The following is an 18,616-nucleotide window of genomic DNA, read 5'->3' on the forward strand; positions in this document are numbered from 1 at the left end:
ATACGTCTAATTCTGTAAGTCACAATAATGTTTACATTGTCCCATATACCATGCTCATAATGAAAGAAGCATTTAAATATTTTCTCTTTATGTGACAAAAGAAATGTCTTTGATATTGAGCCACGTCATACATTCTTTTCCACTGGAACACATTAAACAATGGAACCCCTCTCTGTATTTGACCAATATGACAATAAAAACCCATTAAGTGATAATAATGGTGTGAATATTTTCTGAGTTTTGTGTGAATTATTAATTATAATTTATAGTTTATGATTTGAAGCAATTTTGAGCAATTTTGGTTTGCACTTTGATTATAGGCTTTATATTTCCCTTTGTGAAGACCTAGTTAATCAGCTTTTATTGTGGCAAAGTTCCCTCATATCTAAGGACAAAATCTGGCTGAGTACTTTCATGGTCAATATTTATAGAGTCCAAGAATCTTTAGATTTTTTTCCCTTTATTTAATCAGCAGATGATTATAGAGTACAGCTTACCAAGCTTCATATTAGATAATTCTACAACTCTGGACAAGGTGTTATTTCCACTTTATAGCCTGAATTCATAGTAGAACATGAGCACCCTGGAAAAGAACAACACCAGGAGGCTTCATATCATTCCCAGATATTTAGTTCCAAAATGTAAAAACATATAGTCAAAACACACACACACACACACACACACACACACACACACACACCATGCATAAAACACACATACCACATCCCATTACATCTACACAAACACCTCATATCACACACAAAAACCACACATAAATATGCCATATACTATATACACACACACATACTTTATATATGTAACACACAATGTATCTTTACCTTTCACACATATGCATGTGCATAAACAAATGTACACATGAATTCAAAACAGTATAAGTGAAAACATGTAGAAACAAGGAAGAATATGGTCAATGAATTAAATGTAATTCTAAGAGAGACATCACAAACAAGTAAATTTTAAAAAAATAAAAAAAATAAGAACTAAAATGTCATATGAATTTAAAAAATAACTACAAGAAATTACCTTCCAATTTTTGACAATAAATTTTAATCTTTTTTGGGGGGGGGGTGGTACTGGGGAATGGACTCAGAAGCACTCAACCACTGAGCCATATTCCCAGCCCTATTTTTGTATTTTCTTTAGTGACAGAGTCTCACTGAGTTGTTTGGTGCCTCACTTTTGCTGAGGCTGGCTTTAAACTAGTTATCCTCCTGCCTCAGCCTCCCCAGCCACTGGGATTAAAGGTACATGTCAATGTGTCAGGCAGTAACTTGTAATCTTGATAGAAACATTTCTAAAAATAATTGTAACTAAAATTACCGTCAGTAAATATAACATTTATCCATGGGTTTTATTGAGTACATTTAAAAGATAAGCTACAGATGTCCAAATAGTATTTGGAACATCCATGTCTTTTAGACACTTGTCTAAACCATATACAGAAATACTATAAGTAAAACAAGGTATTTCAAATAAAATAAAATAAAATAAAAACAAGAAAAGTAGAAGAGCAGAAAGAAAGTTAGTCAAAAGGTTTAATACAGCCAGGCATGATGACGCACACCTGTAATTCCAGAGGCTCACAAGGATGAAACTATAGGATCATGAGTTCAAAGCAGTCTCTGCAAAAGTGAGACCCTAAGCAACTCAGTGAGACTATGTCTCTAAATCAAATACAAAACGGGGCTTGGTACATGTATGACTGCACATATGGTGTGATAGTACACTGTGTACAACCATAGAAATTTGAAGTTGTGCTGCAATTGTGTACAATAAATCAAAATGCATCCTGCTGTTATATATACTTAATTAAAATAATTATATTAATTTTAAAATAAGACTATTTGGGGAGCTGATTTGTTTTGCATATCCTAGTCCAATCTTACCTTATTCCAAGGCACAAAACAGATTTGTAATAAATCATAAAACATTCACACTGGAAAGATATTCTCATAAATTTGTTGTTCATGATTTTCACTTACATACTCCATTGAGAATCTCCAAACAATATGAAGCTTTATGGAGGAGGTGTTTACAATTTTATAAATTTCATATATTTCTTGTAGTTCCATAATTGTTCTAAAGAAAAAAATTAAGAAGGTAAGGAATAAGCAAAAAAAAAAAAAAAGGCTGGGGATATGTGGTTCAAACATTAAGTGACCTTGAGTTCAATCCCTGGTAACAACAACAACAAAAACAAAGTAAAACAAACAAAAAAAAAAAAAAACAAAGAAAAATCATTTAGTACTTCAGAAAAGAGGAAAAGAGAAAAAAATAAGTTTCCCATGGTTTCATTAAATTAGCATTATTTATATTAGTAACTAAAGAATGCAAAATACATCCATAGTGCAAAATTATTGAATACTTAGAAGTCAGGAAAACATAAAGTTCTGTTAATATCAAGTGATTGTGAAAGAACGAGAAATGGAAGCATGAATAAGGGGTTGTTTGCTGTACAATTCTCTGTAATTATATATACCAAAGATACTTTGGAAAATAATTTGGGTTGACTTCCAATTCTAAGTAACCAGTTAACCCCTTGCAATATAACAAGGGGTTATATTGTACTGCATTAAAAAGGGTCAAAAGAGAACAAATTCAAATATATGAGCCATGTCATACATTCTTTTCCACTGGAACACATTAAACAATGGAACCCCTCTCTGTATTTGACCAATATGACCTATACTCCAATTTAGTATTCAGGAACAGAGAACAAATAAGTTGTTGAACTTTAACTGATCCTACAAAATATTATTATTGAAAAAACTAGTTTAGAATAGCAGTGAAAATTAATTAATTAAAATGATATAAACAGAAATTGACTAATTTCATTATAGTACTGAAGGAAAAACATTGTTGAAAAAACAGAATCTATTACATTATATAAATTTTTATAGTAAACAATATCTTATTAAGAGATGCAAACATATAGCAAGACTATGAAAGTAAAAAGTGGAATGATATATAAAGAACTGAAGAGGAAGATTTTCTGTGAAAAGGAACAGAAAAGTATGAGATCTCAGCAAACTGCAAAGAGAATGGGGTGTTATTGCCTTTGTGTTTTTTATATATGTATATTTTTTACCATCACATTACAGAATGATCAAAAAAATTTTGTATTCATCTGGAAACACTGAAAACAATGGTAAGATTTTCAGCTTCAAATTTTAAAAAAAAGAATAAAATGTATACTGTGTAAAGCACATGATCTTTTCATGCAAGTCACATGGGGAAATGCTATTTAGACAGCAAGAAATTAAAGACCTTAGAAGAGGAAAGATCTCCCTTGTTCTTAGATAGGAAGAATTAATATTGTCAAAATGACCATACTACCAAAAACACTATACAGACTTAATGCAATTCCAATCAAAATCAAAATCCCAATGGCATTACTCATAGAAATAGAAAAAGCAGTCATGAAATTCATCTGGTAAAATAAGAGAGCCAGAATAGCTAAAGCAATCCTTAGCAAGAAGAGTGAGGCAGGTAGCATCACTATACCAGACCATATATTATACTACAGAACAATAGTTACAAAAACAGCATGGTACTGGCACCAAAATAGACTGGTAGACCAATGGCACAGAAAAAGGACACAGAGAATAAACCACAAAATTACAGTTATCTTATGTTAGACAAAGGCGCCAAAAACATACATTAGAGAAAAGATAGCCTTTTCAACAAATGGTACTGAGAAAGCTGGAAATCCATATGCAACAAAATGAAATTAAGTCCCTATCTCTCACCATGCACAAAACTCAACTCAAAATGAATCAAGAACCTAGGAATTAAGCCAGAGATACAGCATATATTAGAAGAAAAAGTAGGCCCAAATCTCCATCATGTTGGAATAGGCTGCAACATCCCTAGACTCCTATAGCACAAAAATTAAAATCAAGACTCAATAAATGGTATGGATTAAAACTAAAAAGCTTCTTCTCAGCAAAAGAATTAATCAGTGAGGTGAATAGAGAGCCTACATCTTGGTAAAAAATTACACCACACATACAACAGATACAACACTAATCTCTAGGATATATAAAGAATTCAAAAAGCTAAATACCAAAAACCAAATAACCCAATCAATAAATGGACCAAGGAACTAAAAAGACACCTCTCAGAAGATGATATACAATCAATCAACAAATATATGAAAAAATGTTCAACATCTCTAGCAATTACAGATATGCAAATCAAAACTACTCAAAGTTTTCATCTCACTCCAGACAGAATGACAGCTATTAAGAACACAAACAACAATAAGTCTTGACGAGGATTTTTGGGGAAAAGGCACACTCATACACTGCTGGTGGGACTGCCCATTGATGCAGCCAATATGAAAAACAATATGGAAATTCCTTGAAAAACTGAGAATGGAACCACTATTTGACCCAGCTATCCCACTCCTTGGTCTATACTCAAATGACTTAAAAACAGCATACTACAGGATCAACGCCATATCAATGTTTGTAGTAGCAGAATTCACAATAGCTAAACTGTGGAACCAAACTGGATGCCCTTCAATAGATGAGTAGATAAAGAAGCTGTGGTATATATACACAATGAAATATTACTCAGCAATAAAAGATAATAAAATTATGGCATTTTTAGGTAAATGGATAGAGTTGGAGAATAAAATGCTAAGTGAAATTAGCCAATCCCAAAAAAACAAAAGCAAATATGTTCTTTGATATAAGGATGCTGATTCATAATGGATGGGGTGGTAGTATGGGAGGAATAGATGAACTTTAGGTAGGACAAAATGGAGGGAGGTGAAGGGAGGCAGCATGGAGGTAAAAAAAGATGGAGGATTGATATGTACATCATATTACCCTAAGTACATTTATGAAGACACAAATGGTGTAAATATACTTTGTTTACAATCAGAGATATGAAAAATTGTTCTCTATATGTGTAATATGTTTTAATGCATTCTGCTATCATATATAACAAATTAGAACTTAAGAAAACGCTATTTAGGCATGTAAAGCAGGTTCTCTGTGCTTTGGTTACTGCTTCAGCAAACTGTGTCTTAGGCTGCACATTGCCCACCTTTGGTGAAAGAAAATACAGAAGAAATAACATGAAATCATTTTTTTACTTACAGATAAATAGTAAGGGTCAGTAGACATCTAGGATTTGGGGTGAGCTGCCCCTCTCTCCCCCTTTACACACACATTAAGGCTATGGAAAGCTACCCAGGACAGGTGGAATTTCACTTGCAGCACATTAGAGGGTCCTGGAAAAACAGCCTGCTGAGTTTTTTACTCCAGGGCAACATGATAGCTGGGTAAAAATATTGAATCCATCCTAGGAGGGATTGAAGCAAAGCCTGGACTGGGCAGTGAGTTTCGCATTTCAGCACATTACCTTCGTAGCATATTTCACAGATATTTTTGAGAACCACAAAGAAGAAAGGGGAGAAATGTGTCTATCCAAGAACACCAGGCAAATTATCCTGCAAGACAGACTTAGGTATTATATCTAAGAAGATGTCACATAATAGAATATACGTATAAAAATAGGTATCCTTGATTTAATTATAATACCTTATTAAATGCTTTTTATATAAACATGCACTTACATATTTAATTATTTTAAAATAACTATTGGTACAAACCCTTTAAGAAATATTGAATGTTTTGTTCAATTCCTGAAGAAGTTTGGAATATTTGATAAAAAAGAATCTTTAAGAGTATGTTGAAAATCATCTCCATCCTTTGTGGATTGTAAAATAAAGATATTTTATAAATTCTTGAGAACCAAACTGGTAGATACATTAAACAAATACAATAGTAAATCAAAAGAAATTCTTTTCATTATCTGCATTTTTAATTATTTCATTTCTAAGTAAGTGACAAGCTTTGAATCACTTATGATTACTGCAACCCCCAAAAAAGATTTTGCATAAAGAGATATTTATCACCTTTTAAAACAATGTCAGTGTGATTTTCTGCTTACCTTCAAACTAAAAGTGATGCAGAAATAGGTCACATATGATTGGAGACCATGGTACATGGGAAATGTTTGATTTCTTCCAGGTCAAGTTGGTATTTCAAAAAGAGAATATCTTTAACTTACAATCACATCAAAGTTATACCTTAGAAAAAAGAAATTGTGAAGAGCAATATCATAATTGTTCTCTAGGATAGTAAAACTTTCAAAGTCACCAAGATAGTATTCAAGTTCTTCCTGAATTTATGATAAATACTAAATTTTATATCTGATACCCTACCTATTCATTTTATCTTTCACATCTTTAAACACAAAATCAATATGAGTTACAATCTACTACTTATGCAAAAATTTATAGCAAATAAATAGAGAATATTAGTACTGGCAGTTTACTTAATGAGATGCTGCTTCAAATGTGCAAGCTTGGCAAATAACTTGTAAAGTGTCATTGGAAATTAAAAGTAGCAACATTTCATGAGAAGTTGCAGGATCCAGAGACTGAAAATATTTTAACACAATTCAAATTTCTAAACCTTTGCCTATTTAACAAGATGATATAAACATATAGTCCAAAAATAGGAACAAATTATGCTATAACATCTGATTTTTCAAGAAAAAAAATTAGGAAAATGATAAAATGGAATACTGCTTATGTGTCTGAGTCTGCTATGTAAATTGCTATGATTTACTTTTATAAAAGCTCAATTTTTTAACTTTCAGGCTTTATTTATTTTTATTTTTTACCTTTCTAAATCTTGAGCAGTAAAACCAAAAGTGGTAGGTAGGCTTAGTTTAGATTCTACATAAAATTATATAAAACAGTTCTATATCTATATCTATATCTATATCTATATCTATATCTATATCTATCTATATATATATATATATAGTAGGTTAGCATGAATTGTTCCTTCCAGTTTCAGCTTCAAATCATTATACTTATTTATATCCATTAGTTTATTCTTCTTTAAAAGAGAGAATTTTTGTCAAACTTCAGACAATAAAACAAACTGATCTAAGCTCCCTCAATAAAGAAAAATTATATTTTTATAATCAGAAAAAAGTGTGACTCAATAAGCCTGCATTTGTTTGGTGTGAATCATCCCATCTCAAATCTCAGCCCCAAATTATCTTTTGATAATTTTGTTTTTCTGGTTACTACAATTTAAAAATCCAATAGCTGAGTAGGTATGTATGACAAAACATAAAAACTTAAGAAATTTCCTAGTCACAGTGACTAGGCTAAAATTATAGAAACTGTATTCATTTAATGAATTAACTAAAGAATAGGGAGTTGCTTAAAATGAATGATGGGGTGGGGGGAATATGATTGATTGCACATATCAAAATTTAGGATATTTCTACAAGTCAAAAGCTTAATTAAAAAATAGTGCAGTAGTAGTTTCAGCAATCATAAACCACACAGCAACATTTAACCAATTATACTAATTACTGTTTCAAAAACTTGTAGGGCTAGGACAAGAATACATAGATATGTCATGTTTGCATATCATACTATTTTCACCTATCTCAGCTCTCATTTCATTAGATTTTAAGACATCTAATTCTTTCGTATAAATATTTACTTTTATAAAAGCTATAGAAATATTTTTCTTGTGTAAATTTTTAAAAACTTTTACTTAAGTTATAATATACATTTTTTATTCCATATCAGAATTTTATTTTCTGCAGGAATTTTATATTTCTTCAGACAACAGGTTTCTGCTTATTCGACCAACTGGGCAATTTGTTCCAATAGATCTCTGGGTTTTGCAGAACTTTACATGATTATAGAAACTAGAGACTTGAGTCAATCTGCTCACTACAGATTGCACCAAAACTCCTTTATAAATAACAAAATTAAAAACAGTTTAACACTTAAATATTTTTTTTGCCCTTTCCAATTTCATATGGGATCAATTATCAATGTGAAAATTTATCCTATGAATTTTATAATATTTTAAAATATATAAAAACACATTCATAAAAACTTAAACAATACAGTAGCATATTATATACATGTTTAAATATTTTTGCTACTATTTCTCCTTTTTCTGGCTTCCACTATTAGGCCTTTTTTCAGAGGCCTTTGGATATTTCAGTCTGGCATTTATTATTTTAAAGGTTTTCACTACATCTATGTGTTTTCTCACTTAATAAATTTTGAATTAAGTAATCCAAAATATATAGAGAAGTATTTTCTCCATCTTCCATCATTTTTTTTCAATTTATTTTTATTGGTTCTTTTTAGTTATATATGACAGTAGAATCTATGGAACATATCTTGTTCTAATTCAGTCCCTAGAATCTCCCCTTTTCTCCCCCTTTAATTTACTTATCTTTCTGCCATTTGCCCGTAGTTATTTCTTTTTAATTAGTTCCTTGTGGATGATGATTGCCTTTGGAAAACAAAGGTAAAATATTATGTATAGTTCCCTACATTTTTCATGTTTATAAAAGATACAATTAGGTATGATTGTGTGTATTTATTTACTTTTAAAATTTGTAAGATCTACAAAAAAAACAATATTTTAAGCTTTCTTATTTTAAATGTACATTATACACAAATCCTAAGGAAGCTCTAATTCACTCATTCAGACATATAATACAGGATAAGGTGGGTATTCTATTCTTTAGCCACTTGTCCCTTTACTGCAAGCATTCATATTGTTTTCAGTTTTTTCCTAAAATGAAATAATGCTAAATTACCTTGACAACATACTTGTTATTTTGTTTCTGAATAATAACATACTAAGCGAAGGATTATTTAACTTTATTTGTGCTTTAATTTTAAGCTTTTGCTAAAAGAGATTTTTTAATGACTTCTGCAGATTTTTATTAAAACATACTTTTAAATTTTAAATTTGTGTTAATAATGAGATAATCTTTGTTTTCTGATATTAAATTTTATATTTAAAACTATGGAAAGACCATTTGTTCAGGGGTTTATTTTAGTTCTTGATCCCTACTTGTTACTAACCTTTATTCTTAATTTCAATAGAACATGTACCTTCCATTAATTTACATATTTAATTTCTGCTGCTATTTTTCATAGTACTTACCTTTTCCTTATAACTGCTCACTGCTACTGAAACAAAACTCAATATTTTAATCAGTTCATCAGATTGCTGTTTTTTGTCTATCACTACCAAGATAGGACTTTGGAGTTTTATTGATTTGAATAATTTTTCTTTGCCAATACATCAGATAGAAAATTCAGATCATTTGCATTTCTGTTATTAACCTTAAGGATAGTGACATCTTTGCTTCTTTTAGAGCCATTTTCAAAAGAGTCATTCTACACTATATGATAAGTTAACATTTGTGTTTTCACTATCCCTTGATGGTAACAATTTACTTCTCATTTTGCTTTTATAGAGTAAAATATATTCATGGTACAAATTTGTAATAAAGAGTCAAACTCTATTTTTAATGTGACCACTGACAATTTCAGGTTCTACTCCACCATTTTCCTTTTTGCTCCACCTCTGGGAGTTGATAACAAAGCTTAAAGACTTCTTCACTTGGTGCAAATAGAATTTGCACATGGATTCTTCATCTAGGCCCCAGCTGATAACTCACAAATCTATTGGTTTACTGAAGACCAAACCTGTGTTTTTCTGGTGGAATAATTATGTTTTTTATTACATGAGTGATAAACTTTATTTCTTATCCTTTGTTGCCTGTGCACCACCTATTCTTATATTTATAACTTCCAGTGGGAGCAGGGAGGCTCTCCTAAGTCCTCAGAGAACATTAATTGCCCAAATCAACCAATGTTCTATCTAGTAGTCATTCATGTGGCTTCCTAGGGTAAGCCATTGTTGGTTTTTGTTGTTTGTTTGTTTGTTTTTGTAGCAGAGAAGGGAGAATCTGTACATAACACAAGTTAATGTTAATACAACATAAAAACTTAAGACCCAAGACCCAAGAATATAAGGAAATGCTAATAAAAATTAATTTGAAATTTTTTTCTATTCTATTGTTTTTTTAATTCTTATACTTTAGTTTTTCTAGTTTTTAAACATAAAAATAATGCATAATTTATTATAGTAATGATAGAATATGCTTTTGATATTTTTATTGGTACTCTATACATTTCAATTAATATACAGCTTACAATAAAGGCTGTAGTGAATATTATTATTGGTACCATTTTACAGATAGTGAAATTGAGATACCAGATATGACCAGGTCTATAGCACAGACCAGGAATTTCAGTCCAAGCAGTTTAAAAGACACACTCTTAACAACTACTGTATAACAAAAATAATAGGAACTCCATGTTTATCATTGATGTGTATCGTCTTCTCACTAACTGTTGGTGGAGTCTCAAAAATATTATCAATCAAGCATAAAACTGTGTAATGTTGTATATGTGGCAATAAGGTAGAAATATCAAGAGCCATTGTATCCCTTGAAACAAAATGAAAGGAAGACATGTTTTTTTTTTAACAGAAAACAAGGAAAATAGCAAAGAAATCATTTTATGAAATTCAATTTCTTTGATGTTAATGAGATTTTATTATCTGTGAAAGTACTGTCCATATGCTTCATTAATTTTGAGGCTTTAAATCATAGGAATAACTTGTAACACATGAATCATGGCCAACTTTAAATGATAAAATTCTGAAAATGTATATTTCTCTACTTCTATGTACCTATGATTAAATTTCCTTTATTTGTAGAAAGGATATTTAAAGTTGTCAAAATTTAGTTAATGAATAATAAACCTTTATTTCTCAGAGTTAAAAAATAAAGTATTTTCCCTTATTTGGCTCCTAATAATTTCTAAAATACTTGATCTATAGAAAAACATTTTCATCTATACAAATAATGACAATATTTGGTAGTTTGATTAATCAAAGACAAAATCTTGACCACAATGCTTAGAAATATCAAATAGTAATTGTCATGTAGCTTTGGTGATGAATTGAATAATTTTCTCATGATTAAAAATAGAAATGGAACCTAAGAAAGTAGTAAAACATTAGGTTTCAAATATGTTTGAGAGCTCTACTTATAGATAGTAAAGTTGACTTTAAAATTATTCCAATCACACAGATGGAAAATGCCTGAGTAAATATTACAGCTCTGGTCTCAAGATCAGGTAAAAGGGAGCCATTCAGTATTAATGGAGGAAGGGCTAAGTGTTAGTTTCTGTGACCAGAATGGGGTGTATAGTATAATGACAGAACATATATTATTTTGCATTGTGTAAAGATTTTGGTACATTCAGATGATTCACTGTAAAAATGGTTACTAGTTGGGTTGAATATTTTATGACAAAAATAATAGAATTAATGATTAAAGAATAATATAAGAGGCTACTGTAGAAATATATGGATTCAGATTCTGTCTACATTTTTTTCTTCAAATAACAGTACTTGATTCTTTGCTGATAGTCCTGTGATAACATTTAGAATACCATAACTAGGAAAGAGCTAAGTATACTTAAGAAGATAAAACAAGTGAAGCTGTATTTCACATTGTTCATCATTACAAATCCAATACCTTTGTCCCTCTATGAGGTTGGGAAAGCTCTCTATACATCAGATTGTCTTATTTTCTGAGGGTAGGGGGCAACCACATCTTATTTCTTACAATTTGAAAAATGTGAAATTTCAGTCAACCTCAATTTTCTATGTTTAACTGTTCAAATGTATTTTTTATTATAAATATTCATTAATTAGGAAAGTACTCAGCATCAAACAAAGGAAAGAATCAAACAGAGTTAATAATCTTTTGCTTATTCTCAGAAAGATATGAAAAAATTAGCTTCAGAGTAATCCTCTATATTTACATTTGGGAACATTTAATATAAACATTAGGTAGTTGACAACTTTTAATTTATTCTGACTTCAAGGTAAAATTGACCTCAAATCTATTTTTTTTATATAAGGAGGCAATGAGATAAAGTGAGAAAAATATATGAGGATCCAGCACACCTTTTTTATCACATGCTGCTCATTTATAATTGAGTGAATGTGGGGCAGTGATAATCACCTCTTTGTTTCTATGATCTATCTCCTATAAAAACAAAGGTATTTGGACACATAATGCTATTTTAAGTCAACCAACTTCTCTCAATATTTTGTCAGAAAATAGTAGCCATCTTCCATTTCTGTAACACTGATTTATCATGAGTTTAAAAATCCTAAATCACTCAATTGCAAATTGTAAAATTAATGAAAAAATGATTTTTTGTGACTATGAATGAGAGGAAGAGGAGTTCAACACTTCCTGTTAGTTAAAGCAGAACTATTAATAACTAACCATTTGGTATTTAACTTTCTTGACATGATTGAGTTTCCCACAAGCCAGCACTAGGTGACTTACTGGGTCCCAGAGCTCAAAATGTTTCCATAGGGTGCCCATCTGTTGCTTAATTTTAATGATGCTTATGTATTAAAATTGATAATAAGTGACTATGCTGAAAGCTAGTGCAAATTTTATACTTTTTAGTTGTACTAAAATTTAAAGTTTGTAGAATAATAAGGACTATAGAAGAAACGATACTGACATCTAGCTATCCTCAGTCATTCATTGTCAAGTAGAAACTTTTATCAAAGTAAATCAATAGATCTAAACTAGCAATTTACATTTATATTAAAATCTGAAATTCAAATGGTGATTTTCAGGCAAATTTTTTAAAAATATGGGCAGAAAATTAATGTTCCCTCTGTACATCCCAGAGGTCATACATTTATAAAGCCTGCATATATAAGCAGTGAACCATCTGAAACTGAAATAGTATGAAATCAAATGTTAATTATCCTCAATGATTGAAAGAAATAAATAACTGTTCCAATTTTTCTCATAAAGATCTTTAATTTTGACTAGCTCATTAACTTGCTCTCCAGATAGATTTGTTGGACACATACTGAGACCAAAGCAAGGCAGTTGGACAGCTGCTTATGATGTCCAAACTGAGGAATTCCAAACTGGAATGAGAACATCAGCTAACTCAGCTGTCCAAATAGGTCGCTTTGCATGAACTGTAGAATGGAAATCATTCCTACTGCCACATAGTGGACAAATACTTGTGGTGAGATGAGGTAGTGTGGAAGCTGTGTTCTTTGGCCCAGAAGTCATCTGCACCAAGAAAATGTTGGAAATGAGTTGAAGAATGCAAATATGTAAAAGCAACAAAGTATTTGAAATTGTACTTCTATTTTCATGGGTTAAGGTCAGCAAAATTCATCTTAACATTTTTCATGTAAAAAATAGCAACAAAGAATAATTTTTTATGTGAAATAACCATGACAGCTCTTAAATTATATGTAGGAAATTATCTAGTAATCTTCATCTTCAAGATATTAAGATAAAATTAAAATTTTACCTATCTAATCTTTAGCCAAATTATGCAATTTCTTATTGTTTGCTTTCAATTCTAAAATATAAAGTGTAGAATTTGTGTAATGAAAAATGAAATTGGAATACTCATCATTGTAATTGCTTAAAAGATATTGGTTCCTATGTATGCATGTACATTCATACATGCTTATCCATACAATTTTAAATGTATTGAACCAATTACATTCAATAGATTATAGAAATTACATTGAATAGATTATAAATTAAACAGTTTGAGTACTTGCTTAGATTACTGATAGGATTAGATATCTAGGCAGTGAAACATGAAGCAGAAAGATTTGAACAGCAATAGGAATTTAGGGAATAGTAATGATTTCTCAGAATATGACAGTTGAATGTTAGGAAACTGTATACTAAGGATTAGAAAAGACATGGAATTTTAAGAGGTACCCTATTAGGAAAGTATAAGCAATACAGAGATAACATGTATGACAATACAAAGCCTAGATCCAGTCACAATTCTAAATGACAATATGGGTTGAGGCCAAATTAGGAAAATGCTAAATAAGCAGAAACAAAAACTGAATGAACTAGATTACTGGTTTCAGTTCTAACATGCCAAAAGCTTGGAATATATCTCTCCCATGCAAAACAAACAAACAAACAAACAAAACAAACAAACCCACAATCCTTTATTTAGATTCTTCATTCTCTTACTCTAACCCTCTGTTCTGGCAAAAACAAAGAAAGACAGAAACAAAGAACAATAAGAAAAAATAAATAAAAATCTCAACTAGAGTCACACTTTCAAGGAGATATATGGGAAGGCTACAGAAAAGGGAAAAGGACAGGTGTAGGGTTTGGACGAGGCAGCTATACCACTTTAGAAATAGTGAAAATTTCAGCCAAGAGGAAAAAAAAATCAATGAACCTAAAAGTAAGTTGAGAAATGTCCCTATCTGAAATGCAGAAAGAATGGAGATTAAATAATAGATAGTCTGTGCAAGAAGTGAAAGAAAAAAAGAAAGCATAAGAAATAAGTTTAAAAATAATGGCTAAGAACTTTCCAAAATTAATGACATGGAACCACAGAGAATGATAGACTCAAGAAGGTCAGGGGACAGCAATGAAGATAGATACCTAATTTAAAAAAAAATAAATCCCCCAAAGCCACCAAACAAAATACATATTCAAATTATATTCAATCTACAATTAAAGAAAAATCAAAGAAGAAAATCTGAAAAAAATCATATATGAAAATATCTGTCAAGGAACAAGTATAAAATTTATAGTATGCTTTTTTCTTTTTATTTAGAAATCACATAAGTAAAAAGATTAGAAAAACTCAGTTAATATGTAGAAACAAAAGTTACAGACAGTAGCAAAAAGTTTAATATGTTACTGACAATAGATAACATTTATGTACTGCATGGAAAAAAGAATTATTAGGATATTCATCATAAATAAGTAATTAATGTTTGAGGCAATATATAAGTTTAAACTGTTTTAAATATTATATAATGTGTACATGTATCAAAACATCACTTGGTACCTCATTAATATGTACAATTTTTATGTTTTTATGTGTTAGTGAAAAATAGAAACAAAATCAAAACCGGCAAATACCAACATCAAATTCTATTCCAGAAAATATCCTTCATTATAAAAGAATAAAAGTTCTTGAAAAGACAAAAAGTGAAAGAGATCATCAAAACTATGTCCCAAAAGAAATGTTTAAGAATTCCTTCATGCAGAAGGAAAGTGTTATAGGTAGCAATCTATCTGTTTAAAAAGAGAAAAACCCATTGCAAAAGGAATAAATGGTGTTAAAATACAATCTTTCATTTGTTTAAAGGACAGATGTTGTTAAAAGTAATAATAGTTAAAATGTCTTCAGTAAATATAAATATTAGTAAAAGGAATTAATGCTAATAATATCACCAGCAGTGGGAGAGAACAGTTGGGAATATTGTTATTACCTAAAAGTGATTGTTGTTAAAACAATGTTATAAACTCTAAATAGTCTCTTTTTTTAAGTATAAATGATATACTGAGAACAAATGAAGTCAAATAAAATTATCTAAATGAAATTGATAAGGCAGAAACATCAGCCAAAATAAAAAAGGAACATGTATTATACAGATGTGAGCTGCAAACACAGTAGAGAATAATCCAACTGAATAGTCATCATATATGTGAATTGTCAAAATATACCAACCATAAGGAATAGATCATCAGAAAGTTTAAAAAATAAATAAAACACTAAGTCATTTTTTTCTACAAGGAAAGGTAGCAGAATACAACAGTCATTAATATGGTATCATGTAAAAATGTGGATGTGTAACTGATGTGATTCTGCAACTTGTATTTGGGGTAAAAAATGGGAGTTCATAACCCACTTGAATCAAATGTATGGAAGATGATATGTCATGAGCTTTGTAATGTTTTGAACAACCAATAAAATAATAATAATAATAATAATAATAACAACAAGAAATTCCATTTAAAGAAAAATTCTAAATAATTTTACAGTAAAAAATAAAGAAAAACATATTATACTAACACTAATAGAAAGTTATGGGAACTACTAATTTCAGACAATACAGATTCAGAACAAGGGGACTTATCAAGTATAAAAAAGGACACAATTACATGGAAGGCATGACAATATTAAGCCATGTATACATCTAACTAATGTCAAAATGCATGCAGCAAAAGCTAAGAGACTGAGGGGAAAAAAGACAAATTACTTATATAGTTGAAAACTTCAAGATTCCTCTATTAGTAATTTATAAATGACACTACAGATGACTTGATCAGCACATCACTCAACTTAATCTGATGCTGAACTATTGATTATAGTATACGCCAACAGAAAAAACACAATACAATTTTTTTCCCATCTCAAAGGGAACATTCACCAAAAAAGATCACATTCTGTGTCAGATAATACAACTTAATCAATTGAAAAGAATTAACAAAAACTATGTTCTCAGTCTGCAGGAGAATTAGAGATCAATATTATAATGAATGTTTGGAACCCAGACAGTAGATTTCCAAGTAGCCCAAGATTCAAATGAGAAGTTTCAAGAAGCAAATAAGAGCATCTTGAAATAAATGAAATTAAAAGTAAATGGCAGTCAATGATGAGAGTGTTTAGAGGAACATTTATACTACTAAATGCATAAAATAACTGAAGTTCATTTAATAATGCCTGTATAAATAAATGAATACCCTAAACCTGTCAAGGAAATTGAATAAGTGATTTAAAACCATCCTATTAAAACAACCTGGCCCAGGGCTTTTCCCAGCATTTAAAGAAGTACTAGACCATTTCTCTATAATATCATTCATAAAATATAAACAATGGGAACATTCCACAAACTCATTCTACAAGTTTCCCTAAGTTCAAATCAGATAATGATATTTTAAGAAAGAAAATCCACTAACCTATCACTCTCCAATGAACACAGATGTAAATATACTCTACAAAATATTAATATGTCATGTAAAATGATGTTTACAAGGAGTTAAACACACAACTAATTTAGGTATGCCTCAGGCATATCAGCCTTATTCAAAAATGTATCAGTATAAGGCACCATATCAGAATAGTGAAGGTTATTTGACAATGACAATGTAAATTGATGTGAAAAAAGCATCAAACACAATCCTGCACCCATTTATGATAAAAACTGCCAATAAACTGAGAACAAAGAGACATTTTGTATTGGACGAATAACATCTGTAAAAACTTGCAGTTATCATTAAACTTAACATTTAGAGACTGGATGCTTTCTCCATTAGATCACAAAAAGGACATATGTTCTCCAGAATGCTCCATAATGAAATCTACTTAATATTGTATTGGAAGTCCCAGTTAGTAAAATGAGACCCCCCCCCAAAAAAAAAGAAGACTGGCAGAGGAAAGCAGATTACATGGTGACCAGGAAGCAGAGAGAGAGACTCCACATGTCAAACTAGAAAGGAAGCAAAAAATGTGATTTTATATATATGTGTGTATATATATATATATATATATATATATATATATATATATATGGAAAATCCAAATGAATCTACTAGAAAACTCTTGCAAGTAGGCATGCCACAGAATTTAAGATTTTAAGGCCAATATAATAAAGTGAATCATTTCCCTTTGTACCAGTTATCTGCAGATGGAATTCGCAATAAAAAAACCTTTACAACAGCACACACTCATAGAAAAATGACATACCTAGTATAAACCTAACAAAATATTTGCAGAATCAATTTACAAAAAATAATATAAAATAGTGATGAGAGATATAAAAGGAGTTCTAAATAAATGGAGAGATATTTAATGTACATAGATTGAAAGAATAAATATAGTTAAAAATTAAGTTTTTTCTAACTTGGTCTATAAATTCAACATGATGCCAATCAAATCGTAGCAAGGTATTTTGTAGATATGGACAAACAGATTCTAAAGTTTATATTGAAAGGGTAATTTTTTAGTGAGTATTTTCACTGCTGTGACTGCAGGACCCAACCAGCACAACAACTGTAGAGGAGAAAAGGTTTCTTCAGTAGGCTGCATTCCTTAGAACTTCAGGTGAGACATGGACAACAAGGCAAAAGAGTGTGACAGAGGGAAGAGGCTTACGTGGTGAACAGGAAGGAGAGAGAGAGAGAGAGAGAGAGAGAGAGAGAGAGAGAGACTCCACACCACAGATAAAAAAATATATACCCTGTAGCCACACCCCCAATGAAACACATCCTCCAGCCACCCCCCACCTGGCCTCCAGTTACCACTCAATTAATCCCATCAGGGATTAATTCACTGATTCTGTTAAGGCTATGACCCAATCATTTCTCCTCTATACTTTGCATTGTCTCTCATAGGTGAGCTTTTGAGGGACAACACACCTAAATAATAACAACTTCCAACAGAAAACTGGTGAAAATATAGGTGACTTTGAACTTAGCAATGTGTTTATAAAGAAAGTACCAAAAGCATGACTCTATTGAGATTAATCCATATTAATAGACTAAAAATTGTGCTACTAAGAGAAAGTATTTGCAAAACATTTGTCTGTTAAAGACTTTAATACAAAATATAAAAAAGAACATTTAGAACTGAACAAAAGCTAAATAAACACCACCACGCACACACACAAAAAATGTCAATGTTCTGATCAAACAGCTTACCAAAGAAGATATAAATAGCAAATAAGCATATGGAATTATTTTCACGTTACTTACCATTAGGAAATTAAAAGATAAATCATTCAGTGAGATACCAGTATGTACCTATTATAATGGCTAACATCCAAAGTCT

This window comes from Urocitellus parryii, chromosome 2, assembly GCF_045843805.1.
Source record: "Urocitellus parryii isolate mUroPar1 chromosome 2, mUroPar1.hap1, whole genome shotgun sequence".
Taxonomy (NCBI): Eukaryota; Metazoa; Chordata; class Mammalia; order Rodentia; family Sciuridae; genus Urocitellus; species Urocitellus parryii.